This window comes from Bubalus bubalis, chromosome 23 (assembly GCF_019923935.1).
Source record: "Bubalus bubalis isolate 160015118507 breed Murrah chromosome 23, NDDB_SH_1, whole genome shotgun sequence".
Classification (NCBI taxonomy): Eukaryota; Metazoa; Chordata; class Mammalia; order Artiodactyla; family Bovidae; genus Bubalus; species Bubalus bubalis.
Genome location: NC_059179.1, coordinates 43,352,712 through 43,360,518, shown reverse-complemented (window position 1 = coordinate 43,360,518; position 7,807 = coordinate 43,352,712).

Sequence of the window (7,807 nt, the reverse complement as noted above, 5' to 3'; positions counted from 1 at the left end):
GTTAGGACTGGAATCCAGGGCAAGTCCAGGACTTGGCTGTTCTAATACATCATGCTCCTCAAGGCCCCGCCCACAGGCTTTCAGGATGCCGACCATGGTCTCCTTGACGATAGTCTAATTCTCTCTCTTGCTCTCTGTGCCACCCCACCCCCTCCCCCGTCTCTCTCTGCCCATTTCCTTCTTTCCTCCCTTTTTGACATTTAAGTCCTGCCTTTCATATGAATTATGGCTCCAAGGTGCTTCCAAGCTCCGCGAGGGAGGCCTTGTGCCATACACACTGTTGGGTCACTCTACTGCCGGTCACATACACACACACACAGGAGAGAGGGAACTGAGTTGACTGACTCTTCACAAAAATGAAATCCCTATCTCCTTAGGGTTTCTGGCTATATGGCTTATGAAAAAAACAATCAGCTCAAGGATCTGCATGACCTATTTAATCATCAGCGGCATACATAGCAATGTAGTCTCTAAGGGCAAATCGAAAACCCTGGCTTCAATTTTGAGATTATAAAAAAGACTTCTTAGAAGCAAGAACCCCTGCTCAGACTGTGAGTGTGGCACGGTTTCTGAAGACACATGTAAACAAATTCTAGGACATTAAACTCTGAAACTGAGTTCAGTCCTAAAGACCCAAAGCAATCACTGCCCAGAAGGATGAAAAATCTTTCTCTCCCCTCCCTCTGGCATCAGAGGGCCAGCTCACAGTTTATTACCTGGCCGGGCCACCAATCTCCAGCAGGTTTCCTGTGACCCATGTTTCTCTTTCTGGAAAGCCATCATCCCTGCCATCTTTATCATTGACCGAGCCCTTGCCATATGCCAGGCGTTGAGCTAAGCCTTGTTGAAACATTATATCATTCGGTCCTCCCAAGAACCTTCCAAAGTAGGAACACTGTTATCCTTAGTTTAAGGATGCTGTGCTGAGTCACTCAGTTGTGTCCGACTCTTTGTGACCTTATGGGCTGTAGCCCGCCAGGCTTCTCTGTCCATGGGGGTTCTTCAGGCAAGAATACTGGAGTGGGTTGTCATGCCCTCCTCCAGGGGATCTTCCCAACCTAAAGATTGAACCTAGGTCTCCCACATTACAGGTAGATTCTTTACTCGCTGAGCCACCAAGGAAGCCCAGTTTAAGGATGCTGCTGCTGCTAAGTCGCTTCAGTCGTGTCCAATTCTGTGCGACGCCATAGACGGCAGCCCACCAGGCTCCCCCATCCCTGGGATTCTCCAGGCAAGAACACTGGAGTGGGTTGCCATTGCCTTCTCCAATGCATGAAAGTGAAAAGTGAAAGTGAAGTCGCTCAGTTGTGTCCGACTCTAGTGACCCCATGGACTGCAGCCTACCAGGCTCCTCCGTCCATGGGATTTTCCAGGCAAGAATGCTGGACAGTTTAAGGATAGAGACAGTAAAAGCAAATTTCCCAAAGTTATATCCCTAGAAAAGTGACTGAGCTGGGATTCAAAGCCAGGACTATGACCAGAGCCAAGAACTAATTGCCTCCCTGAACTAATGGCAGAAGCAGAGAAGTCCCTAAAGTATGAGCCTGAATTCTCCCTCATCCCAGAGTTTCCAAAAGACAGATAAACATGTATTTTGCTCTCAGATTCCCTGAGTCTGTTGGGAGACAATTCTTAATGGCTTCCTTGTGCTTCTGCACGTCATAAGAGCAGAGGCGCTAACTGCCCTTGTCCTGGACTAATTTTTTCAGGACTACAGCTCATTGCCTGTGCAGGGCATCACCTGGCCCCCATCACATTGTCCTGTTGGAACCAGGTCTTAGAGAACTTCTGCCAGTACTGACACTCTGGGTCCTGCTCTGAGTGATAAACTACCCTTGGTCTCTGACCCAGGAGTCTCGTGTCTTCTTCCAGCATCCACGAAACTGCAGGTTTCGTGTTCACCTGTTAACTCACAAATAGAATAAAAGCCCCAGACCCTCCACAGTTCTTGATAATTTCCTTCACCTTGGAGCAGCAGCAACCCCTCTGGGCTGGAAGTCCCAGGAACGTCCTCCTGGGAGGTGGGGCCCTTGGAAATGGCAGGTGTGAGCCCATGGCTTTCAGCACTTTCTCCACCACTAGTCATCCTGAGGGAGACACAAAATAAGAGGAGGAGGGAGCATGCAAGTTCCAGATGGAAGCGCAAAGTTAAAAGTCATGACAATGAAGGTGATGATGACGGTGATGAGGAGGAGGAAGATGGTGACTTCACTTTCCAGAGCAACTGCCACGTGCTAAGCTCTTAGTGGAAACCTGCAAGGTAGCTAGATGCAAACTCCTCCAAAAATCCTTATTCCAGTCTCACTTGCTCAGTGTGGTCTACCCCATCCACCCTGCTTAAATGTCAGTATTTAATCCCATCCCACACTCCCTCCACACACACATTCTCAGTCCTCTTAATTTGGTCTACTTTTCCACCTTGCATTTTTCACCTTGTAACACGTGTGTGTGTGTGCGTGCCAAGTCACTTTAGTTGTGTCTGATTCTGTGCGACCCTATGGACTGCAGCCTGCCAAGCTCCTCTGTCCATGGGGTTCTCCAGGCAAGAATACTGGAGTGGGTTGCTATGCCCTCCTCCAGGGGGTCTTCCAAACCCAGGGATCAAACGTCTGCCTCTTATGTCCCCTCCATTGTCAAGCAGATTCTTTACCACTAGCACCACCCAGGAAGCCCATAACATACTATATAATTTACTCATTCATTGTGGCTTTGCTTATGATCTATCTCTCCAAGTAGATTTTCTTCTGTTTTATTCACAGGTGTATCCCACATATATAGAAGAGTGCCCAGCAACAGTAGCCCATTAACACATATTAACTGACTAAATGAATGAATGAACTTGGATTTGTGTGTTTAGGAACGTCTGGACTTCCCCAGACTTTAGACTCCCCAGCTTTGAAATGAGAGCTTGCTGGCTTCCTTGCTTGATCCTTTTCTGAACTGCTGGGGGCTCCACAGCTGTTCACGCATTAATCCTCCTGTAGGTCTGCATGACAGAGTCATAATTTCATTTGTCAACTGTTTCAGCTTAGATTTGATTCCTTAATCAGTCACTCATTCATTTAATCAATTAAAAGATTTTCAAGTCTTCTTACTCTGAGCATTGTTGGTGATCCGGTTGGAGGGGTTTCTGGCAGATGGCTGGACCACGTGGAATGGGGGCAGTGCTCATAACAGTGAGGTTCCTTATTTCTAACAAGTGAGAGAGAGCTGCCAACCCCCAGGCAGCTTCGGCTTTGCCCGTGGTATGGAGCCCAGCGGGCCAGACCACCTTTCACTTCTGCGGAACTAAGGCCCTCATGGTGCATGGGGCCTGGATCTCATGTGTGGACCCAAGCTCTGTATTATCTTCCTTTCTGAACTTCCCAATCTTCACTGCCCACCCCCTTCACTGCATTTTCAAAAACTGGATCACTGTGCCATTGACATGTTGGACTTAACTATGGTTTCTTACCAGAGTAGAGGAGGCAGAAGTTAAGAACGTTGTGTGTGCTGCAGAGTATTTAACAATGACATCAAAAGACAGCAGGGCTCTGTGCAGAGTATTGGGAACACAGAGACGGCTCAGGATGTAGACCCCACCTCCCAACCCTGGTCCAGCTCCAACCATCACAGGTTTGCGGGGAGGAGGGCTTCCAAGTAAAGAATCACAAGACCTTCAGATGTGGGCTTGATCACAGGCACAGCCCCAGGGTCTGCTTCTGCCAGAGCCTCCAAAATGACACAGGAAGGCACTTTTGATCTGGGCTCCAGAAGACGGTGTGGAGTTTGCCAGGTGAAGAAGGATGATGGGGGAAGCTGCAGCTGATCCAAGCAAGGAGTCAGCCCGGGTGAAGGCCTGGGGCTGGCCAGGTTCATGTCTTGCGGTTTGAGCACAGAGGATGTGGGGAGGGAAGGGGGATGAGGGCTCCATGAACAGTAGAGACAGCATCGTATTCACTGCTCCATCCCCAGGATCTATCCTGGCCTTCTTCATATTTTGGTGCCTAATAAGTAAGTATTGGTTGAACAAGTAAATGAAGAATTTAAACGGAGTGAAACACCCTGGCGTTCAGAAGAGTTTTGAGCTTTAGGACCCTGTCTTGTCCGCTCTCGAGCTCCATTTGTGGAATTCCCGTCCCTTGAGGACAAGGCTGGGTCTTGCTTTCTGCGGGGCCTCAGGGTTCAGCACAGGCCTGACCACCTGGGTCCTAGCGCAGAAGACTCAGTGGGTGGAGGAGAGCTCTGCATCGGTCCATGCAGGGCTACCCCTGGGGGCAGGCCTGGGCAGACTGGGAGGCCTGCAGAGCAGAGGGTGACTCTGTTCTGAGGGGGGAAGCAGGCAACAAAGTGTTTGGTTCAGCCGCGATTCCCTCAAAGGGGATCACTGTCCACAGAGATGGTGGTTGGTTCCCTGGTCCCCTGAATCCTTCCCTCCAAAGTGAGGCAGAGATGCCACACTGCTAGGATGTCATTAGCATCTGGACTCAAACTTAGCCTCAGGAGATGTTTCCCCAAACCCTGCAGACATCCTGCGGCTCATTGGCTCCAGTGAACATCCTGGTTGGTACAGATCAGAGAGGCTGTTCACTTAAGGATGAGTAGGAGCTAAGGGACATCTCCAATCCCTAAGAGAGGTCCCTTCCCCACTGCCTCGTTGAGAACGTCCTGCTGAAAGGAAAGGGGAGGAGATGGGATGCTGGCTGGTTATGGGTGGGATCTCCACCCATCAGCAGGTGGGGAGCTACAGCTGGTTCCAGCACCCGAGCCTCACCCTAGGGAGGGGAGGACTACCCTGGGGAGGACTCTGGCTGCCCTGCTCCTCTCCTAGACCTCCCTTGCCCTGTGACCCTGAGCGGTCCCTCGGTTTCCCCATCTCTGCAAAGAACAGGCCAGACTAGGCAGCCTCTGAGGGTCACCCTGGCTTTCAAGTGGAACGGCTCCTTGGGGCCATCACGGAGGTTCCCAGAGGGATCTGTGCCCAGAGCTTCGTGCTCTGCACCTCAGCCAGGCTGGCCTGCGTTTTCCCTGGAAGTGGATGAGGCATCAGAGGGGACACCAGCGGCCACGAGATTGGAGGTGATGCTGAGAACACGACAGGCCCCAGGTGGTGCTCGCTGGAGCTGGGGGCGGGCATCAGTGGCCAGGTGGGTGGGAGCCTGAGCCGGGTTCCCCAGGAGGGGGAAGCTGCAGCACCACCTCCGCCTTGGGACAGCAAAGGGCTCGGAACAGGGCAGATAGCTGGTCCTCGGAAAGCACCACTTGGGGTCCCTCTTAGCTCTTGGCAAAACAAGTCCACTTTGGGGGAGCATGTGAAGGACCTCCCAAGCCCACTTTCTCCCAAAGGGAGGAGAGGTTCTTCCCATTCAAAAGCTACCTGTACTTCCTCTCAACAATGTCTGTGCTTCCTACCGTGTACCCCAGTTAAACACTGGCCCCCTCATCAGGAAGACTTGCACAGGACAGTGATCTTCCCTGGGAAAGGACCCCACGTGATGCTTTCCAAGGACCAGCCTTCCGCCCCGTCCCCTCCTCCCCACCCTGAGCACTTCGCTGTCCCAAGTCAGAGGTGATGCTGTTGCTTCGGGTTCCTGGGGTACCTGGCTCAGTCCTGACCACTGTTGCCCTGCCCCCAGCTCCAGAAGTCAAGACAGATGAAAAGAAAGGCCTGGCAGAGCAAGTCTGAGGCCTCTGTGGGCACAGGGATCTCTGTGGTTATTCTGCGGTGATCATGAACCAGAGCCGCGTGTTGGGCCCTGCCTTGGTCAGCCTCTTCTACCTCCTCGCTCTCACTCTGGGGCAGCAGCTCAGGCAGGAGTTTGTCACCTTCTGGAACATACTTCCAGCCTCCCCAGGTGCTGGCTCCTACCTCCTGCGATGGAAGGACAGCGGGCTCTCGGGTCTGGAACTTATGAAAACTTTCTTCATCCTCACCTCTGTTCTTTTCCCCTTGCTGTTTTGACTGGACACATGTAATTTATGGGCTGTGATATACTGCGCTTCAGAATTGATTTTTGTGTTCAACTGGCGTAAACCATTTTTGGTGGACTCACGCCGCCGGGCGAGATGTTTCCTCGTTATTGATGGGTGTGTACGGCTTTTGCCCCCACGTTGCGGGGCCCTCTGCCCAGGCTCATTCCCTGGTTCCTGGCAGCCGGAACACTTGGCCAAAGGCATAGGCAGCCTTTTGAACCAAAGGAAAATATTAATTTAAGACACTGTTTCCACACGAAATTACAGGAGCCTTCAGAAACCCTCATTAACTTGATTCAGGGCCGAGGCACACATAGTGTCTTAAGGGCTAAGTTTGGCCACCGTGTAAGAAGTTTGTGGTTGGTGAGCTAACAAAGAATTCTGCAAGGGCCCCCAGCACCTCGATTCCCCACATAACCATTTCCAGTTGATTTGCCTGGAAAACCTCTTATTGAAGAAGGAGAAACAAAAACAGCCCCCGTATTCGTTTTGGTGTCAACCCCAGCGGGGCAGTTACTGGGCCCATAACTTCTGAGGCAAGAATAGGACCATGTGGTGGCTGCCAGGCATGAATGCCCGTGTGGGACCATAGGAACAACTGGCCATGGAGACTTCCTGGAGGATGCTGGTCCTGTGGTCACCATGTCCCATCCTCACAGTGGCTCTCTGGGTACCTCAAGAGACCTGTAGTCAAGGAAGCATTAGTCCCATTCTACAGATTACAAAACTGAGGCCAAGAGTGAAGAACTCACCCCAGGTCATTAGGCAAGAAGAGCCTTGGGAGAGGTGAGACCCAGGTCTCTCTGACCCCAAAGCACACACTGTCCGCTGCACCAGGGTACCTGCCCAGGGCTGGGCTGTGCTGTGAGCCAAGGTGGCCCCTAACTTCCTTCGGATAATATAACTCAGCAGAAGAAACAGTTCCTATCTCTTCTGTCCTTCTGGCCAGTACTAGACAGGTTTTGGTCATCAGGATTACAAATTCAAAGTGTGGACTCCGCTCCCGAAGGGGAACAGTTCCTTAGGGAGTGCAGCTCAAAGTACCAATCAGGCACGGGGCCTGCAATGATGTTTTAAGGGTCCATGAAAAAGGGTTTTTTTTTTTTTTTTTTTTATTCCTCTTAAAATCAGAAGAAAGAAATGAATATAAAAATCATGAATATAGAGCAACAAATCCAGCCTGGTTTATATCCATTTTCATATCCATGCAGCTGTAAAACACAATCTTCATTGTTTTTATGGAAGAAAGGGTCCATGAAGCCTAAAGAGTCCAGGACCCTCAAAGTCCCGGTGTGACCCAGCAACAGGTCGGGCTGAGGAGAGGCTCTGTCTGCCTTGGGTGTCGTGTGGACTATGTGTGATGGGGACACAGTGAGGGTCCAGTGGGAGGCCTGCAGTGTGGTCTCCTGCCTCCTAGCAGGGCAGTCCTTCCCCACAAACAGCAGAAGACGCTTCGCCGAGATCAGAGAGAGACAGCCTTCGGGCCCCCACAGAACCATAGGATCTGGGCACAGAGCCTTAGGTATCCCTGCTGTGCCCTGCCCCAGCTCCAGCCCCACGCCCATCTCCACCCTGGTTTTTCCCCTCCAACTGCACCAGGAAGTGAGGTTGACCCTGGGAGGGATGGACTAAGACAGATACCTCCCAAGAGGCCAGCCCTGGTCCTACACAAGCTGCCCACCCCAACACAGGACCAGGGCCGCGACTTTATCCTGAACAGGGAACACTTACCTTCAATAAGATCTAGCCCAACCCCCTTACTCTACAGATGGGGAAACTGAGGCCCTGGGGTACAGGGAGCTGAGCAGAGCAGATTCATCTGTTCATCTCTGGAGAGTTTTTTCCCTTTCCTATT